We start from the raw sequence: 14,886 nt of genomic DNA, 5'->3' as shown, positions 1-14,886 counted from the left end.
CTGCATTTCATTTATGTGAACGCAGAGCAGATATTTGTGGGTAACTGAGAAAAATAAGAGTAATTAATTAGAAAGCATCGAATGTATAAAAAGTAGCCCTGCTTTTACACAAAAAGAGCCCTGCTTTTACACAAAAAGAGCCCTGCTTTTACATAAAAAGCCCAAAATACACACAATCGTGCATCATCTTTCATGGTTTTGACATGTGCAATGGTTCTGTATTTGTGCAATTTTGGTGTAAAAGTACAGAAGTAAGTTCACTGTTTTAATTTTGCACAGTGTAGAAGTATTAGAAATACAATGTTTAACATTGAGTTTAAGTGACCTGGAGTTCAACAGGTTTCAAAAAGCAGCATGATGATCATGACCTGGATGCATGCTAGAAAAAAATCTCTAACAGCCCAATATAGCGAATTATAACAGCTTCTAATTCATTATTAATGATCAAACTCTTGTTTACTATCCACCATTGTCAATTTTGCAGAACACAGCAACCATTGTCCACAAGATGGCAATGATGAGTAAAGGGTTGATACATACAGTATATATCATATGTAGTAAAACAACAGTTTTTGCAAAACTTTTATTCTTCATGTGGTTTAAAAAAGAAAAATATCAATCCCTGAAGGCATTATGTTAATATCAGCTTATGTCTTTACATAAATGCAGACAATGAAATGAACACATTTAATAATCATTGTGATTATTATTTACTTAGATGTACATAGATTATTGTCCTCACTCTTTAGTTCTCATCCAACTAAAAACGTGGTTTACTTTTGTAATAATTTCAAAGGAGTGTTTATTTGGCTTTTTAGCCTCGCGGCATTATTTTAATTGTTCATTCAACCACCCATTTTGAGTAACTGCTTATCCAATGAGGAAAGCAGTGATGTGCAGCCTAAACTGGGAAACATGGAGTGCTGTCCTAATGCTTACTCAGGGCAATTCTTCCTACCCGCCAATCACATTGCTGTTCTTTGAAGACCATGCTAGCTGAGATTAGGTTGCACCATGTAAGTCTATTAACATCATAACCCAGGTTGAAAAAATAAGAAAAATTATCAAGAGTTAGCCATTATCTGGATGAGTAGGCATGATATTTGCTTACTGCTTTTTAACATAGTGACTCCACAAACAGATCAGAGGTAGATTTCACACCTCCTGCCCAAGAGGTTTAAGGCAACAGTGCTAATTACCCAGACACCCTTTGGTTACTCATGGAATTCATATTTATTCATTTTGCTTATTTTAAGCAAGGTTAGGAACACATTGCTGTTCTTTGAAGACCATGCTAGCTGAGATTAGGTTGCATCATGTAAGTCTATTAACATCATAACCCAGGTTGAAAAAATAAGAAAAATTATCAAGAGTTAGCCATTATCTGGATGAGTAGGCATGATATTTGCTTACTGCTTTTTAACATAGTGACTCCACAAATAGATCAGAGGTGGATTTCACACCTCCTGCCCAAGAGGTTTAAGGCAACAGTGCTAATTACCCAGACACCCTTTGGTTACTCATGGAATTCATATTTATTCATTTTGCTTATTTTAAGCAAGGTTAGGAAACATACATTCTCTGCCAGTAGAAATAATAATAAATATTGCCTGGGGTAAAATATAACATGACAGCACTTGGTAGTACATTAAAACGCAGCTTGTTCATACTTACCTATATGACAGTGAGACAAATTAACTGAAGTAAACATTCATTCATTAAGATAAATTTTAGAAACAAAATTGCTATTTTACTTTGCTTGGACTGACATGGTGTTTCCCAGCCCGTTCCTCGGGGGACCTCAGACAGCCCATAATTCTGCTTCTTCCCAGCTGCCTGCGCACCTGAACCAATCAATGGCGAATACTGAATACCAGGCAATCATTAGTCCTGTTGCCTTCACACCGACGTCAAGTCTCTGCCATGGCTCCATGTGTGTGGAGTTTGCATGTTCTCCCCGTGTCGTTGTGGGCTTTCCTCCAGTTTCCCCCCACAGCCGAAAAACATGCCAAGGTGAACTGGAGTCACCAAATTGAAGTACTGGAGGTACAATCCATCCACACAGCTGTATCACTGTGCTTCCTCTAGGCTGATGGAGACCAAGTGTTCACCACAATGTGATAAAGACCTGTTTTTTTGATGCTGTGGGGACCATTTTCTAGGTCCCCACAAAGATCTGTGAATGCAATCAAAGAACTAAAAATTTGGTTACTTATGGTTAAGGTTAGGGTTGGGTAGGGGTTACAGTCTTGTTGGGATTAGAGTTTTCCCCACAGAAATGAATGGAGAGTCCCCACAAAGATATAATTACAAACCTGTGTGTGTGTGTGTGTGTGTTTGTCTGTGTGTATATAGTTTGCAATTTATGATAGAATTTCTACTATGTTTACTTTTCCATATAATCATACTACGTACAGCATCCAGTACAGCGTCTCAGCGGTATCACAAGGGGAAATGTGAAAACAGCCCGAAATGTGCTCCAACAAGGCATTGAGTCTGAAATAATCTACGTTGTACACATACCTAACATCTAAAAACAGGTCATTTGGATTAAAAAATGTAAGAAACTAAATATGATAGCAGGATTATATATGCTGAGTCTCTCACTTTTGACACATTGATATTTGAAGTAATTTCTTCCTGCACCAAATCAATAAATAAACAGAAATATATTCTGATATTCTGCTTCATCTTCTCGGTAAAAAGAAAAAAATGGTGGTATAATATTTTCATGACTAAAATATTCTCTCCAATATACAGCAATGTGTTTGGAGTCCTGTTGTTCATTTTAAAATGCTTAACGATCTCAGACATGTGGAACGGCGTCATATTCATATCATCAAATTATGTAATTATAGAAAATATTGCACCTTAAAGTAATACAAACAGTTTTCAAATATCTCTTGAAGCTGGAATTGTTATTGTGTTTTTCTGTATTATTCGTAGGTGGGTGGGTTTCCAGTTAACTGGCTCTGTGAATTTCGGGGTGGGGGGGGGGGGGCGGGTTAAATCATTGCAAATGAAACAACAAGATGTTAAATGTTGTCTTTGAGGGAGGCTTCATGGTTGATTTGTGTTTACATAAAAGAGTGGAGCGTTTTCATGAAAGCTGGAGGACTGCATTTAAAAGGACGGTAGGGCGGGTGGTTGTCTCAGGGATGCGTGGCTGTGGGCCGGGGGGGCGGCAGGGTGGCCTCGGTTGCCTGGTTCTCCTGCCTTCGCCTTGGGCCTGGGGGGGGGGGGGGGCTGGGGTGCTGTCACCTCCCCTGACGGCATCAAATGCCAGCACATCCAGTGACAAATCAGGTCACACCTACACTTGCACATACATACAAGAATGGTTGAGTGATCAATATCATTATTATTATTACTTTTTAGGGTATGTTATAGATTTAGGAATTGAAATATACATATATAAGGGTACGATCACACGTGTGTGTATGCTACATATATATAATACCGATTTATCACATTATTAATTATTATTATTATCACTGATGTTGTTATAATTCTTGTTGTTTGACGAGTGTTATGGTTCTTATGGTTGTTTGTATTCTGTATTCCCCTATACTTAATTTTTTTCCATCCCACCTACATTATTAGTGTTATTATTTCTGTATACCTTTTTTTTTCTCCCCCTCTCCCCATGGTGACTGATGTCTGCTATTGTTACGCTTGTTGTTTCTGTATCCCCCCCCTGTTTTTCTTTTTTTTTTTTCTTCTCCTTTTTCCACGGTACTGGTGAGTTCGGAGCGGCCACACTCTTTGCTCTTGAATGTAATGTAAAATAAAGTTATCCTCCGAAGAGGGGGGTGGTGGTGGGCAATAAAAGGAAAAAAAAAAAAAAAGGACGGTTCAAATATCCATCCATCCAAACGTCATGTTGTTGGACTGTGGGAGGAAACCATGCTGTTGAAGGATGTGGGAGGAAATCCACATGGATGCAAGAAGAACATGCAACGTCCTTTGCATCAGCTCTCTCACACGTCACTGATATTGTGGAAGTTGATTAGCCAGACAAAGTCTGTCTGCCGCAAAGTGTGGAAACAAAGAAAAATCTAGAGTCATAGATCAGCAACACAGATGGGTGGGTCACACACAAGAAATCACAAAGCATGGCTAATGCTCAGGCTGCAGTGCAAAACAGCAGTTTGCAACTAAGGCAAAGGAACAGGGCTTTAAATCGCCCGACATTTAATCAGACAGAGGTGGAAACAACTGTTCAATGAATATTCTGCTGAGGGGGGGACACTGGCGATCGTGTGTGGGACCGAAATATGTGACAATCCCAGGGTGCATAATTGTCATTTGAACAATATCCCCCCTGAAGGGCTAGAATGAACATCTTGCTAATCTTATATCATCCCATTGTCATATTAAAAGAAACTCTAAACATGTAACCTCAATAGAATGCCTGGGATGATTCTATTATAGAATTACTATTTTTCCAATATCTTTTCCATAAATTGTTCATCATTATCATCATCATCATCATCATCATTAATGGAATTATTATTATTCTTGGTTGGGACATTCCCTCTGTGTGAAATCCAATTACATATTTTGTATTGGTTTGTATTGGACTGGAAAACAAACAAGCCCCCATCGGTAAGGATTTGAGTGTGATGCTGTCTACTCACATGAGAGAAAGGGAGCCCTTTGAGAGCTTCATTGTGTATCATTCCGGAAAATGCCATGCGTCAGCATGTTGGGACCCGACATAAACTACTCCTTTTATGGTGGGTTGTTTCTGGAGGAAACCCCACGACGACAACCCAACGGCAAACGTGACGGCAGGATGACAGGGTCTTAGTGCTTGTCCAGTGTCATCGTTTGGCCCGACTTCACCTGGCACTCTCTCTTAGCTATGAATTCGTTTTATGAGGATTCGTTTCCATGGACTAATTAATGGATATGAGAAGAATAAATGTAGTCCCCATGTGAAAAGAGTTGTTATTCCTGGATGCCCAAATTTAATGCCTTGAGCTGTATTGTTCATAAAACAAGTTCACTTATTTCTCTATGCAGTAAATACCATTTGCAGCAGCTTTTACAATACAGATTTACAATATCCATGATATACACGGTTGTAACAATTCTTTAACCTTAAATTTCAATATTAAAACCCAACATTTTAGGAAAATGGTTGAAGGCAATTTAATTTTCACAACTTTGACCCCCGTCTCCTACTTGCAAAACCACCCTGTATTCTCTCTTGCAAGAGGACATCTGATACCTGGATTTTCCACATTCAGGAACTGTAATGTTTTTAGTTTCACTTCCTTAGAATAGATGTGTTTCAAAACTGGCAGTTTCAGCTGAAGGCTGAAGTCCTTATACAGCTGCATAAATTGATTCAATGGTTGAATTTTGTGTGAACACTGTGAGAAATGCTTAAAATGCTGTGAATAAAGGCAATGTTGATGTGGAGGATAGTGTTTACAGAAAAGTAATTGTTACTTGAGGATTGTGAGTAAGTAATTGGGGAAAAACTGTAAAACTCTGATCTCATTGCAACGCTCAGGATATGTGGATGTTCATTGAAGTATATATTTTGCAGATTCATTCAATTAATAGGTTTAAGGAGTTCTTATCTACATTTACCTTGTGAACTCTTACACTGTTAAGTTGGAGGTATGGCTCTTTACCTGAAAGTCATTAAGGAGTACATTGCCATTCATTGATGATGGAGTCTTTTTCCATTCCTTCCCATTGCCCTGACGATAACAAACATCGTGTTACCATGGAGACTCTCCTGCGCTTTCCCCGAGACACTGGCTCAGAGGGCAGCCTGCTAATATATACAGATGAAAAATAATGTTGCAGGGGAGATTTGAATTATTTAAAATATTTTCACCATTTCTTTGTGTGTGTTGGCCATCTTCCTGGTATTCAAGATGAATACGAGGTAGCTTTTATATTTCAGTGGTATAGTATATTTTTGGATGTTGCTGGTATATGAGGAAGAATAACACTTTTTTTTTTCCTCTTTTAAGCAGATATTTATGTCAAATAAGGACCCAAGCACTCTAAGAAATTAATGTGTTAGAAAATGATACTGCATAATGAATCAAATAGGTCTGTAAAATTCAGACAAATGCATTACACATTTTTGTTTAATCAAAATTCTTTATCTGGTCTCATTATGATGTGTGTACAAACATATGCACTGTACCATACATTTTGCCTTTCTCATGCATTATGCAATAAATATTGAATAATAAATCTGGCATGTTGTATGTCCCTCTTTAGCACGGAGAAGGGACATGAATGCACTAGCACAAAGGGAAAATGCTTCCAGTTGTCATTGTCTAAATCATTTTTACATAGTGATCCTTTAAATGCTGGGCAGTGAAATCTGTCTTGGAATATTGTAGCCTTTTATGTTCAGCATTCATTGTATACATACACACACACACACACATGCACATGTCCGGAAAACATATCTTTATGGGGACCGCTCACACACACACGCAGGCACACACACACACACACACACACGCACACACACACGCAAGCACACACACACACATATGACTTTTGGTGGTAGTTAAAAAAGGTTCCTTAGTTATGAAGGTGTAAATGTAGCCTATTATTTAGATTATTTTCTGTCCCTTAATGGGGTTTCGTTACAATTTTTGTTTCTTAAGTTGTAACATCGCTAAACAACAGGGCTGAATGGTGTGTGACCCTGGTATTAATATTGAATGTGAAAGACTTTCCCTCAGAATTACATAAAGACTCCCCTTTGCCTTACAGTAAAAATTAGGGTTAGGGTTAGGGTTAGGGTTAGGGTTAGCACAAAGCACAACTAGTCCAGAGATCTGAGTTGCACCCTTGTGCAAATAAATTGAAACAAGTTGTCGCGTCTATATGCAGACGGACTTACCACTGTTAAGACGGACATCACAGTTTCATTAATTCATACTAATCACCTTGGGTCCGGATTTAGGGCCTGCTGGATTGATATAAATTATATGGGAATAACCCAGGACGGGGTGCCAATCCATCACAGGGCAGACACACCTTTCATGCCTGTGGGGAATTTGGCAGCTCCAGTTAACCTCAGTATGATGTTGGACTGTGGGATGAAGCCAGAGAACCCGGGGGAAACCCCACGATGACACAGGGGGAAACCCCACGATGACACGGTGAGGTGCTCGACCCTCAGAGCATTCACCTGAAACATACATGGATGGCTGAAGCACAGTCATACCACCCAGCTCTAACCCCACCTGAGCAGGCCTGCCTGTCTGTGGGCACAGTGCCTCCTTTGTCCATCCACTCAGTCATACCACCCAGCTCTAACCCCACCTGAGCAGGCCTGCCAGTCTCTGGGCACAGTGCCTCCTTTGTCCATTCACTCAGTCATACCACCCAGCTCTAACCCCACCTGAGCAGGCCTGCCTGTCTGTGGGCACAGTGCCTCCTCTGTCCATCCACTCAGTCATACCACCCAGCTCTAACCCCACCTGAGCAGGCCTGCCAGTCTCTGGGCACAGTGCCTCCTCTGTCCATCCACTCAGTCATACCACCCAGCTCTAACCCCACCTGAGCAGGCCTGCCAGTCTCTGGGCACAGTGCCTCCTCTGTCCATCCACTCAGTCATACCACCCAGCTCTAACCCCACCTGAGCAGGCCTGCCAGTCTCTGGGCACAGTGCCTCCTCTGTCCATCCACTCAGTCATACCACCCAGCTCTAACCCCACCTCAGCAGGCCTGCCAGTCTCTGGGCACAGTGCCTCCTCTGTCCATCCACTCAGTCATACCACCCAGCTCTAACCCCACCTGAGCAGGCCTGCCAGTCTCTGGGCACAGTGCCTCCTCTGTCCATCCACTCAGTCATACCACCCAGCTCTAACCCCACCTCAGCAGGCCTGCCTCTCTGTGGGCACAGTGCCTCCTTTGTCCATCCACTCAGTCATACCACACAGCCGTAACCCGACCTGAGTAGGCCTGCCTGTCTGTGGGCACAGTGCCTCCTTTGTCCATCCACTCAGTCATACCACCCAGCTCTAAGCCCACCTCAGTAGGCCTGCCTGTCTGTGGGCAAAGTGCCTCCTTTGTCCATCCACTCAGTCATACCACCCAGTGCTAACCCCACCTGAGGAGGCCTGCCAGTCTCTGGGCACAGTGCCTCCTTTGTCCATCCACTCAGTCATACCACCCAGCTCTGACCCCACCTGAGCAGGCCTGCCAGTCTCTGGGCACAGTGCCTCCTTTGTCCATCCACTCAGTCATACCACCCAGCTCTAAGCCCACCTCAGTAGGCCTGCCTGTCTGTGGGCACAGTGCCTCCTTTGTCCATCCACTCAGTCATACCACCCAGCGCTAACCCCACCTGAGCAGGCCTGCCAGTCTCTGGGCACAGTGCCTCCTTTGTCCATCCACTCAGTCATACCACCCAGCTCTAACCCCACCTCAGCAGGTCTGCCAGTCTCTGGGCACAGTGCCTCCTCTGTCCATCCACTCAGTCATACCACCCAGCTCTAACCCCACCTGAGCAGGCCTGCCTGTCTGTGGGCACAGTGCACTCTCTGCCCTGTTGGCTATGCAGACCAGCAAGGCCCAGGCCACTGCATGCATGTTTGTGTGACAGCTTGTTTCAATTAATTTGCACAAGGGTGTACAGCACATTACAGTATTGGTGAGTTTGCAGCGAACCATTACCTAAAGATGATCTTCTGTCATGCAAAGACCGTCAACCTCTCCTTTCCTCTGTGAGTGAGCACTACCCCTAATTTCTAGCAGGGAATTGAGCAAACAATCTCTCATACAGGCTGACAAGGGAGTATGTCAGAGTGTAAACTCTGCCCAAGCTTGCTGTTATTTTTTGTGCATGGCACCAAGTCAAGAGTTCATGCAGCTCTTCTTCTGCACAGTTAGAAATACTTACAGTAGGTTTCCAGACTTCCTAGGAAGGTTTGTGCCCAAGCCAGCTTCTCTAATTGCGAGCAATTCCTGGAGTCCAGTACAGATCAGCTTTACCAACTGCAGACTATCAGCATGGATTCTTTGGTCAGCGTCTATTTGCAATAACAGTTTGTGATCTGAAGTGCCTAAAAAAAAAACCAACTGCGAGAAATCTGAAAACAATAACAAAGACTTCAAACACTTCAAATAACAAAAGATTGTTCTCCTACAATCCAATGATACGGGACACAACATCTCTAAGTTGCCTGTGGAGTGTGTACCCACAGATAGACTGGCATCCTGCCTAGGGAGTACCCCAGCAATGTGCCCTGAGATAGACTGGCATCCTGCACAGGGAGTACCCCAGCTTTGTGCCTGGCATCCTGCCTAGGGAGTACCCCAGCATTGTGCCCTGAGAAAGACTGGCATCCTGCCTAGGGAGTACCCCAGAATTGTGCCCTGAGATAGACTGGCATCCTGCCTAGGGAGTACCCCAGCTTTGTGCCTGGCATCCTGCCTAGGGAGTACCCCAGCCTTGTGCCCTGAGATAGACTGGCGTCCTGCCGAGGGAGTACCCCAGCATTGTGCCCTGAGATAGATTGGCATCCTGCACAGGGAGTACCCCAGCATTGTGCCCTGAGATAGACTGGCATCCTGCACAGGGAGTACCCCAGCATTGTGCCCTGAGATAGACTGGCATCCTGCACAGGGAGTACCCCAGCAATGTGCCCTGAGATAGACTGGCATCCCGCCTAGGGAGTACCCCAGCATTGTGCCCTGAGATAGACTGGCATCCTGCCTAGGGAGTACCCCATCTTTGTGCCTGGCATCCTGCCTAGGGAGTACCCCAGCCTTGTGCCCTGAGATTGACTGGCATCCTGCCGAGGGAGTACCCCAGCTTTGTGCCCTGAGATAGACTGGCATCCTGCCTAGGGAGTACCCCAGCTTTGTGCCCTGAGATAGACTGGCATCCTGCCTAGGGAGTACCCCAGCTTTGTGCCCTGAGATAGACTGGCATCCTGCCTAGGGAGTACCCCAGCTTTGTGCCCTGAGATAGACTGGCATCCTGCCTAGGGAGTACCCCAGCTTTGTGCCCTGAGATAGACTGGCATCCTGCCTAGGGAGTACCCCAGCATTGTGCCCTGAGATAGACTGGCATCCTGCCTAGGGAGTACCCCAGCTTTGTGCCCTGAGATAGACTGGCATCCTGCCTAGGGAGTACCCCAGCTTTGTGCCCTGAGATAGACTGGCATCCTGCCTAGGGAGTACCCCAGCTTTGTGCCCTGAGATAGACTGGCATCCTGCCTAGGGAGTACCCCAGCTTTGTGCCCTGAGATAGACTGGCATCCTGCACAGGGAGTACCCCAGCATTGTGCCCTGAGATAGACTGGCATCCTGCCTAGGGAGTACCCCAGCTTTGTGCCCTGAGATAGACTGGCATCCTGCCTAGGGAGTACCCCAGCTTTGTGCCCTGAGATAGACTGGCATCCTGCCTAGGGAGTACCCCAGCTTTGTGCCCTGAGATAGACTGGCATCCTGCACAGGGAGTACCCCAGCATTGTGCCCTGAGATAGACTGGCATCCTGCACAGGGAGTACCCCAGCATTGTGCCCTGAGATAGACTGGCATCCTGCCCACTGTACCCACAGAGCTGGCAAATATTAGAGGCTGGATGGATATTGCATCTCTGTTACATTTGTTTCCTTTCTCTCTTTTTCACGAAATCCTGTTTTATTGCAGTTTTGAATCTGTGGGGCTGGTGTTATAATGTAATACATTTTCTGAATCTGATCTGCAGTCAACATTAACTGAGCCCCAAATCCCACTGCAGTCCCTGGGAGAAATTAAATTAGAACAAACACTGTAATATTTCCCTTTCTTAGAAGTGACAAGATCCGTTATAAATTTTGTTCTGACAGGAATTCAGCTGTGCTGGGTATTTCAGTGATTATAGTGCACCTGGGGAACATATTATGTTACACTATGAATGACACCTTTGAAAAACAGGCTAAGGAAGAATTTCAAAATATCTCAGGAAAGTCAGTCAGTGAGCTTCACTTGACAACTGCAATTCAACAAAGGTTGTTGTGAGTGTTTTGAAACATCTTAAATTAAACAAGTCACCACACAAAAATTATAAAATGCAAGTGAATTTTATTTATGGCTTTGTACTGGTTAAACAGCTGGGAGATAATAATAATAAAATTACACACATCTGTAAATGGCTCTTCTGTTTTCCCTATCTGTACAGAAGCTTGTTTGTGATTGTTTGATGTATATATATACTGTTACAGTGATTTTAATTGCATAAGCACTATCCTCAAATGGCAGTTAGTTTCTTTGAACATTATGTTGAATCCTACACATTAACATTGCATTTATCCACAGCATTTTCAGCATTTTTAGTAGGTCATGGTCACAAAATGGATTACAATACTTTTCTGTTACATTTCATTACTTTCCGATGCATAGATCAGCTTGTTTATTGTGTACATCTTAACTCCAGGCAGCAATGATAAACTGTATTACATGAATGGCAATGAAATCGAAACAAGTGAAATCTGGAATTCCTCATGAGAAAAGTTTTTCACATAATGCAGGAACCACTCACACTTAAACTTTAGCTTTAAGCTGGAACTGCCAGTTGTGGTACATTTTTCCAAAGTAAAATGACAATTCCTGAATATGAAGCATGCATATTTCTGAATGGGGCAGCTCTTACAGCAGGGTGAGGCGTTATGATACAGGGAAGTTTCGTAAATGCTAGTGGAGTCGTGGCCCAGAAACAGGGAGGTAAAGACGCAAATCTATTTCAAGTGCAATACAGGCCCAATCATATACCATGTAATCATACAGCATACCAATCATATACCATGTCATCATATACCAGTCATATACTAGGCAATCATACACCAACCATATACCGTGAAATCATACACCAATCATATACCATGTCATCATATACCAGTCATATACTAGGCAATCATACACCAACCATATACCGTGAAATCATACACCATGTAATCATACACCAATCATATACCATGTAATCATTCACCAATCATATACCATGTAATCATACACCAATCATATACCATGTAATCATTCACCAATCATATACCATGTAATCATACACCAATCATATACCATGTAATCATTCACCAATCATATACCATGTAATCATACACCAATCATATACCATGTAATCATACACCAATCATATACCATGTAATCATACACCAATCATATACCATGTAATCATTCACCAATCATATACCATGTAATCATACACCAATCATATACCATGCAATCAGGCAGGTTGGTCAGAAAAAGGAGCCTAAACTGAGTCAATCCGCAGTGTCATCAATAAGCTATATATTCTGGAGGCAGAACAAGTGTGTAATCATACAATATTTCTTCATGGTCTTCCAGTAACCTCCATTTCCTGTTTGACAATTCAGTGCATAGACTTATTGTATGCACTCTTTAATTCCTTTAATTCCTAAAATATTTTAATACATAGACATTTTTGCAAAACACTTTACATGGACTGCACCTTCATAATGCTTTTATAGAGCATTCATGGAACATTCAGAAGTGGCATGTAGTATACATTAAGATTATAATGTTTATTATTGTCATATAATGTTTCTTATTAACGTATATTAAAGCTGTTAAGGTATGTTAGAATGTTGAGGTATACTTACATGCCACTTATGAATGCTCTATGAATGCATTATGAATGCTTTATGAAGGTGCACTTCATGTAAAGTGTTACCGCATTTTCTTTTCTACTTTCCAACGTAACACAGGTATTTTTGTATTTTCTGTTTCACTCTTCTGTAATGGTATCTACCATAGAAGGGAAAGAGTTGAAATTGGAAAGAGTGAAGAGTGAATAAACATTTTTGCTCAGATTGGTGTTTGTGTGGAATGAGTTGTCACTGGTGACGTAATTGATCTCATTTCAGGCTGCCAGGTTTTATTGTTTGTAATCTAAGTTGTGTTACTTTGCCCCCAGCAGCCCAAAATCCCACCAGTTGTCTATATCCTGCAGCAGGCCTGTGGAGAGAATGAGCAGAATTCCCGCTGCACCGCCTAGCTGTTGTGCTATTGCGGCAGAAAAAAAAAAAAGCTTTACTTTAAAATTCTACACTTCAGAATGTTAACCAGCAAATTCTCTCTCTCTCTCACACACACACACAACCACACACACACACAACAGACCACGACTGCTCTGCATAGAGAAGCACGCAAATGCGTGGCACATGCATCAGTGTAATCACTTGTCATTTAGAGCTCAGTGAGCGCAGTGAGCGCAGTGCGCGGTTGCGAAGGTGCCACGGCTAATCGCTTCCTATGGCTAATCACTGGAAGTTTCTCAAATGATGGATGTTAGAAAGGGACCATGCAGGACTGAAAAAGTCAGGCTGCTTGAACAGTTCTTGAAATGTAGGTCATAAATTTATCAGGATAATAAGACTTGAACTGTGGCATCATTTATCAAAGTTCCCCCAGAACGAAGACAAAACCGGCTGGTGTCAGACATAAAACTCCCGAGCTGAAAGTGAATCCCACTCCGTACCTGTCCTGCAGTATCTGGGAACGTGAGATGAATGCCCAGTGGAAACCTGCTTAATCATCGACCTGCCTTCTTCAGTGAACTTTAAACAGTTATTTAAACAAGAAGACTGCAGGTTTCCCTTCATGTATCCAGTCTAATATACACTCACCTAAAGGATTATTAGGAACACCTGTTCAATTTCTCATTAATGCAATTATCTAATCAACCAATCACATGGCAGTTGCTTCAATGCATTTAGGGGTGTGGTCCTGGTCAAGACAATCTCCTGAACTCCAAACTGAATGTCAGAATGGGAAAGAAAGGTGATTTAAGCAACTTTGAGCGTGGCATGGTTGCTGGTGCCAGACGGGCCGGTCTGAGTATTTCACAATCTGCTCAGTTACTGGGATTTTCACGCACAAATGTGGGCCGACTGATTCAAGCTGATAGAAGAGCAACTTTGACTGAAATAACCACTCGTTACAAGGTATGCAGCAAAGCATTTGTGAAGCCACAACACGCACAACCTTGAGGCGGATGGGCTACAACAGCAGAAGACCCCACCGGGTACCACTCATCTCCACTACAAATAGGAAAAAGAGGCTACAATTTGCACGAGTTCACCAAAATTGGACAGTTGAACACTGGAAAAATGTTGCCTGGTCTGATGAGTCTCGATTTCTGTTGAGACATTCAAATGGTAGAGTCAGAATTTGGCGTAAACAGAATGAGAACATGGATCCATCATGCCTTGTTACCACTGTGCAGGCTGGTGGTGGTGGTGTAATGGTGTGGGGGATGTTTTCTTGGCACACTTTAGGCCCCTTAGTGCCAATTGGGCATCGTTTAAATGCCACGGCCTACCTGAGCATTGTTTCTGACCATGTCCATCCCTTTATGACCACCATGTACCCATCCTCTGATGGCTACTTCCAGCAGGATAATGCACCATGTCACAAAGCTCGAATCATTTCAAATTGGTTTCTTGAACATGACAATGAGTTCACTGTACTAAAATGGCCCCCACAGTCACCAGATCTCAACCCAATAGAGCATCTTTGGGATGTGGTGGAACGGGAGCTTCGTGCCCTAGATGTGCATCCCACAAATCTCCATCAACTGCAAGATGCTATCCTATCAATATGGGCCAACATTTCTAAAGAATGCTTTCAGCACCTTGTTGAATCAATGCCACGTAGAATTAAGGCAGTTCTGAAGGCGAAAGGGGTAGTATGGTGTTCCTAATAATCCGTTAGGTGAGTGTATATGACACTATAGATTCCAGGGGTATTCAAATCACGGTCCTCGAGGTCCGAGCCCTGCTGATTTTCCATCTTTCCTTTACCTGTGAGCCAGATGTGAAGCCTCTGGCCAATCAGAATCAGTAATTATTAAAGTAACTGCCTGGG

Source organism: Paramormyrops kingsleyae, chromosome 18 (assembly GCF_048594095.1).
Source record: "Paramormyrops kingsleyae isolate MSU_618 chromosome 18, PKINGS_0.4, whole genome shotgun sequence".
Taxonomy (NCBI): Eukaryota; Metazoa; Chordata; class Actinopteri; order Osteoglossiformes; family Mormyridae; genus Paramormyrops; species Paramormyrops kingsleyae.
This window is presented reverse-complemented; position numbering follows the sequence as displayed.